General features: G+C 38.0%; 1 protein-coding gene across 1 annotated transcript in view; it reads left to right on the top strand.

The window, feature by feature from the left end:
• The window catches only part of Gmds (GDP-mannose 4,6-dehydratase), a 472970-nt gene that overhangs the window by 338671 nt on the left and 117328 nt on the right, over positions 1-16971 (top strand). The gene's annotated exons all lie outside the window — the stretch shown is intronic.

Raw genomic sequence — 16971 nt, 5'->3', positions numbered from 1 at the left:
TAGAATAAAATAGAATGCTAGATTTTTGCCTGTCTGTCTTCTGCTCTTTCAACTCAAAATTTGTTTTCGATAAACTTTTTAACTTGCCAACTAACAAGCTTCTTCGATCTTGAAATTTAAAGGTTATTGTTACTTTTTATTTCTATTGGTAATTACTTTGTAATTATGTTACCTGTTTTACAGACGGTGTTTCCTCATGTGCATCTTATGAAATGGAGGAGGGAACTAGAAAATGTGTTTCTGGTGTTAAAAATATATACCCTGTTGTGGTTTATATTTCCTACATGAATAAATTTAGAAAAGTAAGACAACAAGAATATTGTTAAATATAAGGTCCTCATTATAAACCTCTAAGAAGCCAAATTTAAAAGTTGCCCATTTTGTTTTCTTCAAAACTGGATAAAGTTCAGGTGGATTGGGGTCCCTGCTTGATTTTACACTTAGATTTCTGAGAAGCAAATAAGTTAACAGTCCATTCCTCTAAGACCAGGTTGCTAAGCTGGCACACCTGCCCTGCAAAATCTAGTTCATTTGAGGCTTCCCTTAGTTTATTCAGTTTACCAGCCCACTGTAGAAATTTAGGTGTGTTTTGTGTTGTTTTTACCAAAATCTTGTACTGTACTCTCCATGTATAACTTGATGATCTGGTGAGACTCATTCCACATCTGTAAGTGGGAAGAGCTTAATGGCATGCCATATTCCTTCTCAGAGGGGATAAAATGCAAGCAGACTTCCATGAACCCAGCTGGGACCTAGAAGCACTGGAGTAGCAAGCCCGAGCTCAGATCCTTCGGCTGATACAAAAAAAAAAAAAAAAACTGCTATAACTCATAACAAAACAAGGGCCTTTGTTCATTAGAAAGTTAATTGTTCCTAATTTGTGTGTAAAAGTAGATACATAAGTACAATACTCCAGTTTTTATTTGCTTCCATCATGATTTTCAAGGTGGTGGCGCTTCTCCACGGTGACCTAGAAAGAGTTTGCAAGGTTGAGTGGGTTTTGACTCTGTACTGACATCTGAATACCTTGATTTCCTTATCTCTACCAACCTACAAACTCTCAAAAGCTCTATGATCTTCACTTCCTTCAGTTTCCTAAGATTCAACCCAGAAGTCCATATCAGCTGAACTTTCCTAACTTCCTCTAGTTTCTCTTTCAAACAAAGAAAATAATATTCAGGAATTTTAATGCGCTGAGAAAACACTGCATATAAATAGAATCTCTTCGTAAACATGAGACCTACCCTCTTTTTCAATAGTTACCTCCCATTTCACACACAATTTTCATAAAGTGACTACAGTGACCTGTGGCATTAGTGGCTGAGGTAGAGGAATTAATCAGAGGACCAAGAATGCTTCAAACGACCCAGGTGAAAACTTCCACAGTTCAGCCTCTGGCTTCAAGAATAAACATGAGATGGGTCCCACATGGATCTCCTCCTCAAGGCCACTTACCCTACCGTGTGTTGTGCTGAAAGAGTTAAAAGGCTGTGCGCCCTAACCCCCATTGGGGAGTGTCTTTGGGCACTGGAGAGAATCTGGCACAGAATGTGTTTTCATGGAACTGCTTATCAAAAATTAAGCTTCTGCTGTTTCATTTCGACGGGTAGATGGGGTGGAAAACTGGCCCAGAGACCAGGAAATTTGCCTTCTGTTCCTGTTCAGCCACTGCATGACCCTGTTACAGGTCAGTCCTCCAAGCATGTCTCAGTTTCTCCAACTGTAAATTTAGACAATGAACTGAACATTACTTTTTTTTTCTTAAGCTAGGTGAAATCCTTTTGATTATTTTCACTATAACTATGGCCAAAAAGCATTTCACAAGTGCTCAGCCTCCTTCAACTCCTGGGTTTGCACTCATCTCTCACCTTCTTATCTGCTGAAGGGTTTTCAGACCACAGCCCTGTTAATGGGTTGTGTTCCCACCTAACCTTATTAACACCATCCCAGTTCATGAAGAGAGGAGGAGCTGGGACAGTATTATGCCAAAATAAATTGCGAACACTTAGAGGAAGATAATTAGGAAAATGATGTGCAATAAAGGATGATATTAGAAGTCTGTCATACTTAAGTTAGCATCTGGTTCCAAATGACACCAACCTCCAGCTACTTGATCTGTTTTAAAAGGTTGTTTTGTTTTCTTTGTGTGTGTGTGTGTGTGTGTGTGTTACTTAAAATTGTTTAATTGTTTAAATCTTCTGCTTATTCTTCAGTTCAGAGTGAGTCTCTATTCTTCACTGAGAAGTTGTTGTGGTAAAAACTTTAACATCTGTTTACTGTTTAGGAAAACTACTAAACAAAAGAATGTGTTTTAACAACAATTAATGCTGCTAACTATTCACAAAACAAGACAGCTCTTCTGAGATATTTGTGTAATACAGCTTTATTAGAAGCCCATATTAACACCCATATAAGAGTTGCCAAAATTTTTATGCTCTTTAAAATCCTGAATATACCAATCTATTTTGGGTAGAAAAACAGAAATTCTCAAGGATGGAAATGTTGAATTCCCAGATTCTGTTTTAAAACACATTTTTAAAGGAATTAGTGCTAGGAAAAATGCTGTTTTTTAATGTTTGGTATGATAACAGCCCCTGGAATTATCGTATCATATCTCAGTTATCGTTATGGTGCACTGATCTCTTAGGCATTAGCCCAGGAATTTTCTCCAATAATATTATCATTTACAATAGCAATAAAACCAGTACTAGAAAAATATATAATAGCATAACATTTGGTAGATCACAAAGTGCTGTAAATATAAAATCTGATGAACTATTTAAAATCCTGTAATGTATGTAAAGGGGTGAAATAAGGAAATGGTCCAAAGTGACAAGCCTATTTAGCAGAATCGCCTAAAAATCCTGAGGACTTTAATCCATATTATGACATGTTATAACATGAAGATTTTCCTTTACCACTTTCCATTTTTCTGTAACAATTCATTTAGAAAGAGGAACAAACGTAATACAAGGCTTTCATTTGCTCCCTCTGAATGTCTCAGAACAAATTATGTTAAACAAACATAACTTCTTTTTCGTTCTCCTCTTCATTATTCACCCCAGCCCCAGTAACACTCCAAGGAGTAGAGCTGGACAAGAGCAAGGAGTAGAACCAGACAAGCAGGCAGGACTGCAGTGCCTTTTCTTTGCCTCTTCCTTGCGCTCCCTTCTCCAAAGACCCTCCCAATTGGGATTGTGGGGGCAAGGGAGACTCCAGCAGGTGGTGCTGTTTCCTCCAAGTGTGGCACCTCTAAACCCCCAGCTGGGGGGCCTTGGGCTTCATCAGTAGGTAGTCAATACCTGTCTCTTCATTCAGAGATCCCAGCCAAGTTTTAACCTAATCTAACACAGAGACAGAAACGTGCCATGCAAACAGAAAGTGATTCTCTCTGCTTGGCAGATCTTGGTACCACCATGATGATTGGGATATGCTATTATTTCTCCAGAAGGAAACATGTAGCCTACTGGTGGAAATACATGCAGTATTTGGGAGGTGGAGGGAAGGGGGAGTGTTTTCAGTCACACACAGAGCAGTCTATGTGAAATAAAGCAGAAAGGAAGGAGCAATTGTGGAAATGTCATATAGTTCAAGTGTGCTCATTCTCACACTGACTCTGCTCTGTAATTTCTATTCACACTCAACCTACAGGCCTACCCTTCAGATAGTAAGGACACTGCCCTGGGAAGCGGGTATTTGTCACTTGGGCAGTCAATTTACTCTGGAGACACTGAGGTTTTATCTCTGTTCTCTTGGAGAATTGATTTGCTGCAAATTTCTCCTTGAGACTTAGTTTACAGATTCTTAAGTCTCTCTGCAGAGAGTCTCCTTGTTAGAGTCAGACCGGGATTTGTTCTTTTTTCAATTTAGTTAAGAGGATGCATTCTGGAAAACAGAACAATGGAGCCAGCCTATAAGGCTTGGTTTACTGTCACATTGTAGATGATCCCAGGGTCCACATTTGCCAGCAATCTCAAAGCAGGTCCCAAGTTTCCAGTAGTTTAAATTTATTCTTACCTAGCTTGTTTTTACTTCTATGATCTCAGAAAGAATTCAACAGAAACAAGAATTGAAGACCAAATAGAAAATATGATTACCGCATATATGTACTAGCTGGCTTGTACCAGCTGTAAAAGTATGTTAATATTCTGGCTGCACACATATTATTAGTACTTTAAAAATCACAAGCTTTTATAAATGTAGATTTATGGTTTTTAGAGTATATATTCAACAGCTGTTCTTTACTGCTATTAATTCGTAAAGTGATAGTACTTGCTAGGATCTCAGAGCAAAGACATATTTAGGAGGCTATAGTTAAAATTTAGTTGTGAACTTTTATTTGTTTGAGGCTGTTGAATACTCATTTCCCCCATAAATAGAGTAAAATGAACACACCTTCATGTTCTTTGAAAATGGTGAATCTTATATGAAGACCCTACACATTGTCCATTTCACCAAGAAGGTTCTGATCACAAAGTTAAAATTTGTGGTTTCATAAACACCACTAAGAGTTCTCGTTCTCTGAGGATTGGCGGCTAAGAGAATGAAACACAAATCCTCTTTGCGCCAAGAGTTGCCTCATAAGCTCTGTGTGATCAATAAGTACATTGTGGTGATGATTTCATAGCTGATTAACTGATGTGTCTACAAGCCAACGCTTGACTTGAAAGGCTGGTCTAGCTGCTCACAGTGTGAGCGTGGCCTTCACTCGCCTGCTGGCAGTGAGCTCTGGGCTTCTCTATCCTGACCGCAGCCTGGGTGCAGCCCTCAGTTTCATACTGAGTAATACATCAGCCAGAGCTGCAGCCTCAGAAAGGGCATTTTATCTTTTTAGGCAATACCAAATGACAAGATAATTAGTGACAGGGAGGTAAAAACCTCAATTGAAAACCATGTCAGAGAGCTAGTTGTAGGCTCTTCAAATTTAAGGAGACAGTGGTAACTTAAGAAATACAAAGAAAAATATTTCTTAATTGAGGTAAATACAAAAATAAAAACAAGCAATGAGCATTTACTAATGCATAAAATGTTAACTTGATGAAGATTTCCTTTGTTTGCTATTGAAACACAGTGCTATTAGCATTTCTGTAATGGATTTATAGCATATTGTCTTTTAATTCTTGTCAAGATCTTGGAACTTCATCTTGGGAGTTTTTGCATTCTTCCTGCATATTTTCAGTCTCATTTTTTAAATAAATGAAATCTTATAGTTTGAGTATAGTTTCATTGTCTCTGACACTGCTTTTATGCTCACCAATTTCAGAGTAAATAAATTATGTGTACTCTGGGTGGGGAGGGGAGAAATTGGCAGTGAAACAGAATATGTTAAAGACTTACTTTTCATTGCTTATGAGATTTCCCAACTGAAACATCTCTGTTTTATTTTGCCTCTGGCTAACATCTGAAGATCAGTAATAAAGCTCTTTGCAAATATTTTCATATATTAAAAGAACAATATTTTGACACTCACTGATATAAGCAAAAAATACAACACTAAATTAGTGTTCAAGAAAACAATGAAGACATTGTTCATTCACATGAAATGAATGTGAAAAATGTTGTGTTGCATTAACAGAAAAAGGTGCTCCATAGAACCCAGCCTGCACTGCAATCGATGTTGTTATTTATGGTATTGAATGGTAGTAGACAGTGTTTTTGGTTAACAACCTTGCGCAGTTATTGATACTTTCAAACTGCTAAAAATTTTAGTCATTGAAAAAAATAAATGTCCATTCTCCAGAGTCTAACAAATGATATTCTCTAAATTTGGGGGGGGGATTTCTGTTTTCAAGTATTTGATAACTTAAACATTTTGATAATAGTAATTTGTCTCAGGCTTGCTTTTCTACATAATTTTTCTCTGATTTCATCGTAGTTACATAGGTCTAAAAAAGTGAATTTATAGAAGCCTTTAATATTTAATTTAAATATTGGAGAACAAAACAGTGGGTTTTTTTTCTTATTTTTTTTTACTTGCAAAGGTATAGATATGCCCTTCTTGGGCAGCAGAGCTTTTATGTAAGTTTGTGTGTGTGTGTGTGTGTGTGTGCGTGTGTGTGTGCGCGCGTGCACGTAGTAAATATATTTTCTCCTCTGTGACTACATTCACATATCACTGTTACAGTCAGTGCTTTCATACATGTCTTCTCTTTTCATCCGTGTTGATCGAGGACATTGCAGACCAGCATCTAGGAATACTGAGACAAAACAGCTATATCATAATTACAAACAAGAGTAAAATTAAGCAGTTTGACCACCTAAAAGAACAAAGCTCATAGAGTATTTATATTGGGTTTAGATTCAGCAAAATTAAAGGAAGAATGGTCAAATCTAATTCCATTCATGAATATTTCACAGACACAGGGAGAAAGACCTGCTTTTCTTGGTATCTGTATCTCTCTATCCTCATCTTTACGTAAGTCTCCTGAATCTCTTTCCCTGTCTCTACTTATAAGATTCCCACCTCTTGTGAAGCTGGCTTAGAAAGCCTACTCTTAGCATTAGTGGGGACCACTCCAACACTGGGTGACAGTTACAATCCCAGTGCCCACTACTGTCCTTGTTCAGTCTCTGTGCCTACTGCAGGCATCAGTGAGATTCTGAATGTCCAGGAACATATCAGGTCTCCATCCATCCACAAAGACATACTACTTGCCATAAATATGGCTGCCTTTGATTTGCCCTTCAGCTGTAGCTGAAGGTAGGAACAATCTTATATTTCCAGAGAAAGGCCACCCCTGCTGGCTCCTAGACACTACCAGAATCCTAAATCCCATAGCTTTTTCTGAATTCAAATACTAGGTCTTGAAAACCTTTTTTTTCTATATAAATGCTGGATATCCCTAAGCCCTGTACTGTGTCTACCTTGCCTATCTTGCTTGGTATCTACCAAGACCCTAACACAATGTCTGGCATCCATCAGGTACTTCATAAATAATTTGTTGACTGCCTGGTCCTTGCTCCAGAATAGCCTGTAGCAGTTCCTAGCCTGCTTTTTAACAGGATTTTTTGTTTGTTTGTTTTTGTTTTTTTCCCTGGGGAAGTGTGTGTGTTAGCACAATACAATAGAAAGTGCCCAAAATAGAGAAATGAAGCACTCATCTGAGCTCTAGCACTGAGTAGGTGTGTGACTTTAGGCTAGTCACTTAAGCTCTCTGGTTTCAATTGCTTCATTTTTAGAGTGAGTTGAATTGAATGAGAACATCCCTGACACCCCTTGCAGCTATAAAATTCTGTGGCTCTGACTAACCAACTCATTTTAATTCACCCCGCCCTGTGGGCCTCCTGCTCTTGCCTTTTATGGGTGTGAGAGTTTGGTTGTGGGGATGAAACAGATTCTCCTAGGCATCAGTAAATCTCTTCAGCTACATATTTATCATCATCCTGATGATAAACTATAATATTAAGCACTTTCTATGATCTAGGCACTCCTCCAGATATTTTACATATATTAGCTAATCGAATCCTTTAAACACACACACACACACACACACACACACACACACACATGATATAGGAGTCTCATTTTGGTGAGGCACAGAAAGAGTGAGTAACTCAACAGACGTTGTCCATAAATAGCCGGCTAGAGTTGAAGCACAAGTAGTCTTCCAAGCCTGCTATTGAAGAAGCTGTTTCTCCATGTGGTTGCTAGAGCAGCAGCCTCCACTTCCTGGAGCTTCTTATAAAATGCATGCTCTCTGAACCCATCCCAGTCCTTTTAGTCAGACTCTCTGGCGTTACAGGGGGGCCAGAAATTTTTGTTTTGAATTTTGCAGATGATTCTTATGTATTCTAAGATTTGAGAACTTCTGCTTCTTCAATATTATATCTCACCAAACCCATGTGCCTCCTAGTTGTTTACTTCACCTGTGGTGGTGCACTGGCAGATGAATGAGGAGGGCACCAAAATATCAGTTTCATAAATTAGGAACTAGTTGTACTCCTTTTGAAACTCATTCACTCAATTGTCAACACTGATGAAATCACTACAGAAGTCAGGAGGTTGAGACAATTACTAAGGAGAGGTGGGATTACCACTCCAGATGTACTCTTCCCTCCATAAAGCCCTGCCATTTTGGCAGATTGAGCAAGCAGGCTTAGGGTAGTGATAGTATGTCATGTAGTAAGGTTTATACTACTTCCTCCTGTATATCTAATGTAACAACTATTAGCCTTGTGTAGCCACTGAGTACTCAAGGTGTGGCTCTTCTGAACTGAGATGTGCTACAAGTGCAGAATACATGATGGACTTGGAAGATTTAGTATATAATAAAGGTTTTTGAAATACCTCAATGGTATCTATTGGTCTAAATAAAAATTTAAAGTCATCATTATCACTTCTTTTAACTTTTTAAATGTAGATAATAGAACATTCGCTTAAAATTATATGTGTGGATACATTGTATTTCTATCAGGCAGTGCTAGTTTATATGAGTCTTGTAAAAGTGTATCTATTGGTGCATATAATGTGATGTTTGTAATGGAAACAACTAGAAAAGAGAAATCTATGGCAAGGATAGGGCTTGCTATTCAAGGAAGCTCAGAAATTGGATTTCCATGCTCAGGGTCAAATCCAAAGGCAAATCAGGATGAGCTTGAAGGATAAGGTTATAGAAAGGTCAGAGGGACAGTAATAGATTTAGACAGCACAGCCAGGAGCCAAGAGCAGGGAGGTGGACGATCAGGTGGTCATATCCGGGACTTTTATAATGTTCCTGCTGAGCCAGATTCTAATTCTTGAATGGCTTACCTGGGTATGTGAGTGGGAACAGGTAATTGGAGACACCTGGCTGAGGTAGGTGGCTGGGCACGCTCCAGGAAACAACCACTTCTGGGAAGTATGTTGTGACAGCAGTGATGTTGTGGCCAAGCTAAAGTGTTCGTCAAATTATAGAGACCTGAAAGTAAGCTTCTGTATTCCAAATCCCAGCCTGTAAGATATTTTTTGCCTTCCTGTAAACTAATCATTGAGCAATGAAAGAAGCTTTGTGTAAAATCTGCAAGCAGAGCAATAATGTTTATATTAAGACAAATATAGGGATTTTTTTGCTTCTATATTGAAACATTTAGCCAAATATTAATTGTCATCCCAAGATAGTCCTTTGTGGCAAAGTTTTCCTGGAGATGACTGCAATAATACTACCTATCTGCAAGCATTTTTGCAGTATGACTTTACTAGCATTTTAAGGAGAGACTGTTTCCTCTTTGACGATATTGATCTGACCCTAGAATCAATCGTTTGCTTAAGAAATGACAAATAGTAGCTTCTAGGCTCACTGCTTATAAAGCCTTTAGCCTCTGCTAACCTTTTTCGAGTAGCCACTGTGTAAAGAAGCTTTGGCTAGAATGGCAGAGGACCATGTGAAGGAAGAATAGCCATGTACAGAACTGAGGTGCGTGTAGTACCAAGCACCCAAGTCTGGAAGGGAGAACTTTACAGTCCCACAACAGCCATTCTCCTTTGGCCAATGCCACCAGGAGTCTAGATTTGTCATAACTTCTGAGTCCTTCTGAATTCCTTACTCACTGAATTGTGAGTAACAGAAAAGCTGCAGCAATAGGTTTTATGATGGCTTATCAAGCTATAATAGTGCAACAAGTGCAACAAGTTTCATTTTTATGTGCATTTTATTAAGATTCTTATATATATATATATAATTTACATGATCATAGAGGTACCTATAATAATAGCTCAGATGGGTTCATATGATAGCTTAAGATAATTCTTTATACACACATTCACAATATGTTATGCTGAGGACACTATGTATTGAGTTATAAAGACAATCCATTTTGAGACATTGTGCTTTAAGATAAATATAGAGAGAAATATTACTTCTAAATGATTGAACTTAAGGATATTGTCATTTAGCACTTTTTCCTTGAACCCTTCAAATCAAAAAAAGGAACAAAACATAACCAAAGTGAGCTTCAGCCTCACTGTGACAATGAAATTAGCCGTGATTTGAATTGTGATACTCTGACTTGAGGCAAATGTCATGAAATTTAGAGAAAAATAAGTGTGGGTGTGGAACTACACTGCAGTTTGCCCACAAAGGACTAATTGATGGAAAAGGAGGAGAATATCCTTATCAATCCCCACTTCTTCACTGCAGAATTATAGGAAGAAGTAGTTAGGGAAGGAAAAGCCAGTGTTAAGGTTTATGGCATGGTCTCCCAGCTGAGAGACAGTATACAACATGAGACTAGGAAAAGTAATAATTGCCAGACCATGGTATAGAAGTTCTCTGATGGTAGACTGTTCTGTGAACTGCTAAAAACCACATCCTGGCAATGCATTGGAATGAGTTTGGTGAGCGGTGCTGGTAACAGTCTGCATTGAGGCTTCAGATGAACCTGTGTGGGAACTATAACCAAAGAAAAATACATGGCTGGACTTGGGTAATTGTCCTCCATCAAATCAAAGAAATTATAGATAACATGCCTCTGATAAGTTTGCTTAGAACAAAAGTGGCCAAATTATAGACTGTGGGCTTTGTAAATAATATTTTATTGGAGTGTTATCCTATTTGTTTCCATCTTGTCCATGGCAGCCTTGTGCTTTCCTAGCTGAACTGAATGGTGGTAAGAGCCCACAACTTAAAGTGTTTACTGTTTAACCTTTCAATAAAAACAGTTGTCCCCTGGCTTCAGTAGAATTACTGAAAGTAGTAAAAAGTAATCTGGTAGCAATCACTGATAAGATGGGATAGAAAAAGAAATTCATGACAGAAATTCATGACAGCCACAGCATTCAAAACAAATGTTACTAAAAACAACCAGGTGAAAGGCTGAAGGAAATCAAACTACTCAGAAAACTCTTGATTCAAAATCAGCCCAGGCAGACATATCAATGAGACTCTTCAGTTTAACCAGCAAAAAGCCAAAAGTGGGAAATGTAGCTCAAATGGTAGAATGTTAAACAGTGAACGCAAAAGCTGAGTGAGAGCAAAAAGCCTAGAGTTCAAGCATCTGTACTGGCATAAGAAAAACTGAGGTGGACATGGCTCAAGTAGTAGATTACCAGCCAAGCAAGCAAACTAAGCAAGTGCAAGGCCCTAAATTCAAACTCTGGTATTACTTCCCTCCCCTCTCTTTCCCTCTCTCTCTCTTTCTCCCTCTCTCTCTCTTTCTACCCCGTCCCCTCTCTCTCTCTCACACACACACAGATAAGCAAAAGTAACTAGGTTCACATTGAAAAAGTTATCCCCCAGAAAAAAATTGATTTAGAATTATTAACAGAAAACTAGAATTTTTAAAAATTTATTCTCTGGAAAGAGAAAAAAAAATTTCCTTGGGGAAGAGAAAATTTAATTCTAAACCTAGAATTTGCAGACTAGTACATTTAGCAAAAATAGAAAGTGCAAAGCAAATTTTGCCAGAGCTACTTTCTTGCAGAAAATACAGTCATATTTATAAGATGATTTCTTTGTTGCTTTGTATGTCCCTCCCCCACAGTATAACCCCTGCTTTCACTGTAGTTGATGTTGGTATAATTTGTGGAGGGGAAGGGAAAAAATAAATCATTTAAATAGGGATACAGGTGGACCCATTGCAACAATGAGATATACAAGTTGTTATGTCGAAAAACGAACTTTACAACTTTGGTGGGGGGGAGGATCTGGTAGGGGGGACAGGAGAGGGGATGGAAAGAGATCGGAAGGGGAAACAAAGGAGGAGGCAACAGTGCTTGATAAGAAATGTACTCATTATTCTGCCCATGTAATTGTAACCCCTCTGTACGGTATTTTCACAATAAAAAAAAAGAAAATACATTGTCAATGAGAAATGATTTTTAAAAAAGAAGAAGAAATAGGAGTTATATATCTCCCTAAATTGTAATCTTTTATTTTGGTGCTGTTATTAATATTGTATCATTAAATTTTCTTAAATCGTGATCTATTATTTTGTTTTGTATTTTTAAAGTTTTTTTTCTACTTGGTTACTCTGTATCTTTAAAAATGTGCAAATACCTTAAATCAAAGAGTCCACATGCTACAAAGAGCCGATAATATATGTATCACCTGAGAGAGCCATGAAAACTGAATACATTGAGAGGAAAATAGACCTGGCTTTAGTTTTATGCTATTTGATTTTTGTTGATATAGTTTTTATTTGTTTTAATGGGATCATTTGATTCTTAGTTCCCAAAATTGTTAGAGAAGAGGGTACTGTGCAAACTAAACCTGAGACTCACCTACATGGGTCCCACAAAGTCTAGGACCTCGCCTACCACAGGACCACTGGAGGTGCTAGCCTAAACTAAACTTACCAGGCCATCTTCCTGAAGACAGATGCTGAATAAAGCCTAAGTGAAGCTGTGTGAAGGGATCCGCACCTGCCATCCTTCATTTGAAATTTTATTTCCATTTTTACATTAACTTTTTTTCCTTTTAGTACTAAGAGTTAAACCCTGGGTACAAGGCAAGCACTCTACCACTGAGCTACAGCCCCTTACTGTTTTTATTAGAATTATAAACTTTCTCTTCTGAAATATATCTGTTCACATACTCACATATCTAAAATTTTATTTTAACGTCTTTGTATGACAGTAGCATGTCAAGCAAAAAAGCACAAACCTGAAAAAAGCAGCAGTCAAATCCACATAGTTAAATATAACCTTGATTAACAAATCTTGTTATTCATGGATGCCAGCTCAGTTAATAAGTGTTTGCGGCTTGGATACTGAACTGGATGGAGGTTAATGGTGAGGTAGAAGCAACCGTAGAATCCAGATTTTTAAGACAAACCCATATCACACCCTAAAAGGCATGCATGGAATCAGGTGTAGTCAGTCAGCTGTGGTGATTCCTTGTGGTGGATACTTTGGGTGTTCTCCTTCACTGATCCAGCTGTGAAAGGCCACCAATGCTGGAAACTTAATAAGCGAAGATGACTGGTTCTTCACACAGGGCTTCATGAGCCACTTTCATGTTCATCATTTGAATGACCGAAGTGGATATGTGACAGTGTTTTTATTTGAAATGTAAAATTAAAGTTGTATTTTGGCTTTTCTAAATTAGATTTGTAGAACAGGTAGGCTAATTATGTAGTTATAGTAAAATATATGAACAAATTTAATATTTAAACTTATGTCAACTATCAGATATCACTTATATAGGGTCACATTTCATTCAATCCTCATGTGCCTTAAATGTAAAATGAATGCAAGACATGATTTGGAGCCTGCACTGTTCATTCAGCAGTTAGGGACATTTTTATGTTGTAGTCTGAGGACCTGATGCATTCCTTAACTGATTTGCTTTTCTCCCTATGGTTTGGATGAGAAAGCAGGAGATTATTTTCATGTGCACTAGCTTTTGGTTTGGATGAGAAAGCAGGAGATTATTTTCATGTGCACTAGTAATCAGTAAGTAAATATGGGTCTGAGGAAGTGGATAACTCAGTCACATCCTTAAAGGGCACCAAAAGAAAGCAGGAGACAACACTGTCTCTTTACTCACTGATTCCTTGAGAGACAAAGAAAGAAGATTGATGTCTAAAACCTGTAACCTCAAGACTGTTTCTGCAATTGGAAGCCAAAGCTGGGTGGCAATTTGCTCACAGCCTGTGGCCCAATGTGTCATGGGTCATGTGGTCCCACATGTGAACAGGAAGGTGAGAATGGGTGAACTTTTGCCTCAGTTGTGCCATCCATCAGAGAACAAATGGAGCAGATCAACATGTACAGCTGTACACAGAAGCGAGTGGCCAGGCCCTCCTCACATAGGGGCCTTTGTCTGCCAAATCTGAACTGGCATTACTATGGGATGCACTGGGCCTCAGCTTTGTGGCAAATTACTAACCCATTATCACACCAGAACACAGGATCATTTATCTTCTAATCCAGAGTGTCACCTGTTCTTCATTTACCAGTCAATAACCATTAATTATGTTCATGGGAATTTAAACAAAGTCTTTTCCTTCTGTTAAAAGTAGTATACTGTTCAGTAATAACAAATAAATCTAGAATTGTATATAGTTTTTTTCCCACTCCCAGACCGGAGTCTGGTACAATATGAACTTTAGAGGAAATTCCTAGAAATTGATAGGTCAAAGGCCACAGATAGCCTGATGGAAAAAAAAAAAAAAGAACAGAGCCTTGGCTCTGGCTCTTGTGCAGGCAAAAGGATCCAACTGATCCCCAGATTCCTACAGGGAACAAAATAAGCACCAGGGGTCTGGCCATGTTTAGAGTGACCACTGACCAGAAAACACAATACCTTTTTCCTTTCAATTTTTTGAGCCTGTGCTTTCTTTTACATAAATAAGATTGTTTTGTATGTGCGACCATTCTAGTATAACAGAATGTTCCTAAAGAAACGAAATTCAGCAATGCCTGAAAGACCTATTTAAAAAGTTATTTTTAGAATGGTAATTTGAATCCAACGCACTTAACTGTGTTTATCCTGTTATATCTAATCCCTCAGAGAAAATTTTCAAACAAAATTCTATCCAGAAGTATAATTTAAATTTTCCCAAAAATTCTTAAACTACTTTGATAAAAGCCAAAAGAAATTGTATGTATACGCATACGCGTATGTGGGTGCCTGGGCCTAGGTTCCTGTTGAAGCCTGCTTAGGAGGAATGAGAAGGTCGCCATAGTTCAGAAGGGCAGCCAGAGGGCAGCTTGGGCCCAGTCAGGCCACCATGCATGTGCTCTTGGTCACAGAAAAACCGAGCAAGACAACAGGAACTCATTCTGATGGCTAGACGAGACTCTGGTGCAGGGTCAGGAAGGAGAGGTCAGCATTCCTAGACAGATGAGGAGAGAGAGCAAATTCCTGTTTCAGGAACTCATGAACAGGCACAGACCTATGAGGAGTCCCAGCTCTCTGCTGTGGCATGAAGCTTGAAAGGCTCTTCCTCTAAGACCCTTTTTTAACAGTGAGCAGGGGCTTCCAAGCCCTATAAGACTCCATTAAGATCACAGCTATTATTTTGTGCCTTTTAAAAACTTACCCAGCTCTATTAATCATAGTACTAGTATAACATTTAAAAAGTTATAAAAAATTCATCAACCATGATCCCTTAATGTAAAATGATAAGTGCAAATATTTTATTAATGCAAACAAAACTGTCTCTTTGCCAAAACAGTTTCCTCTGCCAGTTACTTTACAGTGTATCAGTGACTTGAAGTGATTGCTCTTATCCTAGCCAGCATGTTGTACTACAACACATGTGAAATTGTCCAAACTTTTATCTTTCATATACCCAAAAGCATCATTGAAAACAATTTCTTAAAAGATCAAGATTAAAAGATACAATAAATAATTCCAAGCTAAAGGTAAATATATATATATATATGTTATTTTTAGAAGGGTGCCACAAGTTTTTAAAAATATAAGTGAAATTTTTGCTAGCATTGTCTAAGAGAAATGAGACTAATTTCAGTCCTGTAGGAGCAGTAAGGGAGACACTAACCAAAATGTTTCATTAAATGTCAGAACAAGAGTTCACTGAGAATAACTGAAGACAGTGCCAGAATGAAACATACTTTCTTTTTACCTACCTCATTCTGAGAAATGGTTGGAAATGATGGAAAGAAAATATTTTGCTTGTCCTTCTTTTTTGTGCTGCATACCTAACCAGAGCTTTCTGTATGTTAAATATGTGTTCTATCATCAAGCTATACCCCAAACTCTGGCTCACATAATCTTAAAAAGATATACTCCTATAAGACACAAGCTACACTTACTTTTTGTTATTATTGTTGTTGTTTTGCCAGAACTAGAACTTCATTGCTTAGCTTTTTCATTCAAGGCTGAAGCTCTACCACTTGAGCCTCACCTCTTATTGCCAATTAACCATCAAAATGCCTAATATTTTGCTAGTTAATTGGAGATAAGAGTTCCTCAGATTTGTCTACCTGAACTGGCTTGGGACATCAATCCTCAGATATGTTTCCTGAGAAACAAGGATTATAGGCATGAGCCAATAGTGCCATTCCAACACCTAATTAAAAAAAAGTCATCCTCTATCTTTTAGAAAAAATTCTAACATTATTGTACAATACCAAGCCATAGAAAGTATAGGCATATGTGCCATTGGCTAAAAAACAATCTTTTCTAATCAACTAGAGTTATGTCCCAGAATACTGCTGTATTTTTGCAGGACCAGTTGAATGACTGCCTCTCAGTAATACATCCAGCATGGAATATGACTACTTAACCTTTAAATGTCACCTTATGAAACCCTTCAGTGTACTTCAAATAAGTAGTAGTACTTGGTTGGTGGTGGTGGTGGTGGTGGTTTTGGGGCTTGAACTCTGGGCCTGGGTGCTATCCCTCTGCTCTTCAGCTCAAGGCTAGTGCTCCCACTTGAGCCACAGCACCACTTCCAGTTTTTGGTAGTTTATTGGAGATAAGAGTCTCACAGAGTTTCCTGCCTGGGCTGACCTTGAACCGCAACCCTCAGATCTCAGCCTCCTGAGTAACTAGGATTATAGGCATAAGCCACTGCCACCCAGTTAAATAGTAGTACTCTTTGTGTGTTTGTTTCTCAATTAATGATTCTCATTGTTTTTTGATTGGTAAAATTTCAACTTCTTTGTTAAGAAATGAGGGTAAACTTTTAAAAACTGTAATGATTCAGCTTATAATTTGTATTCAAATGATTTTTCCTCCTCTGCCATCTATGGCATGTGAGACAATGCTTTTGTAACTAACTGTTCATTCATAAGCATATAGAAAGAAAATTCACCACAGATAACAGTTGAACAGCTTGTTCCTATAAATTCCAGTTCAAGGACTGTCCATGAGAACCTTCTAGAATGCTGAAAGTAAAGATTCCTCTTGAACCCATGCCTCTGTTAGGGCTCAGGCATCCATGTCAAGATGTTTCCCCAGATGTTTTCTGATGCATATTTAATTGTGAGAGCCATCACTGGAGTGGCTAGAATAACCTAATACATTTTTGGTCATTTTCTAGCTGCACATGTTTATATCCAATTATGTGCACTTGATAGTATGG

The sequence above is a fragment of the Dipodomys ordii genome, unplaced genomic scaffold (genome assembly GCF_000151885.1).
Source record: "Dipodomys ordii isolate 6190 unplaced genomic scaffold, Dord_2.0 Scaffold32, whole genome shotgun sequence".
In the NCBI taxonomy this organism is placed as follows: domain Eukaryota; kingdom Metazoa; phylum Chordata; class Mammalia; order Rodentia; family Heteromyidae; genus Dipodomys; species Dipodomys ordii.
Note: the sequence above shows the minus strand (reverse complement) of the source record. Positions and strands in the feature narration are given on the sequence as shown.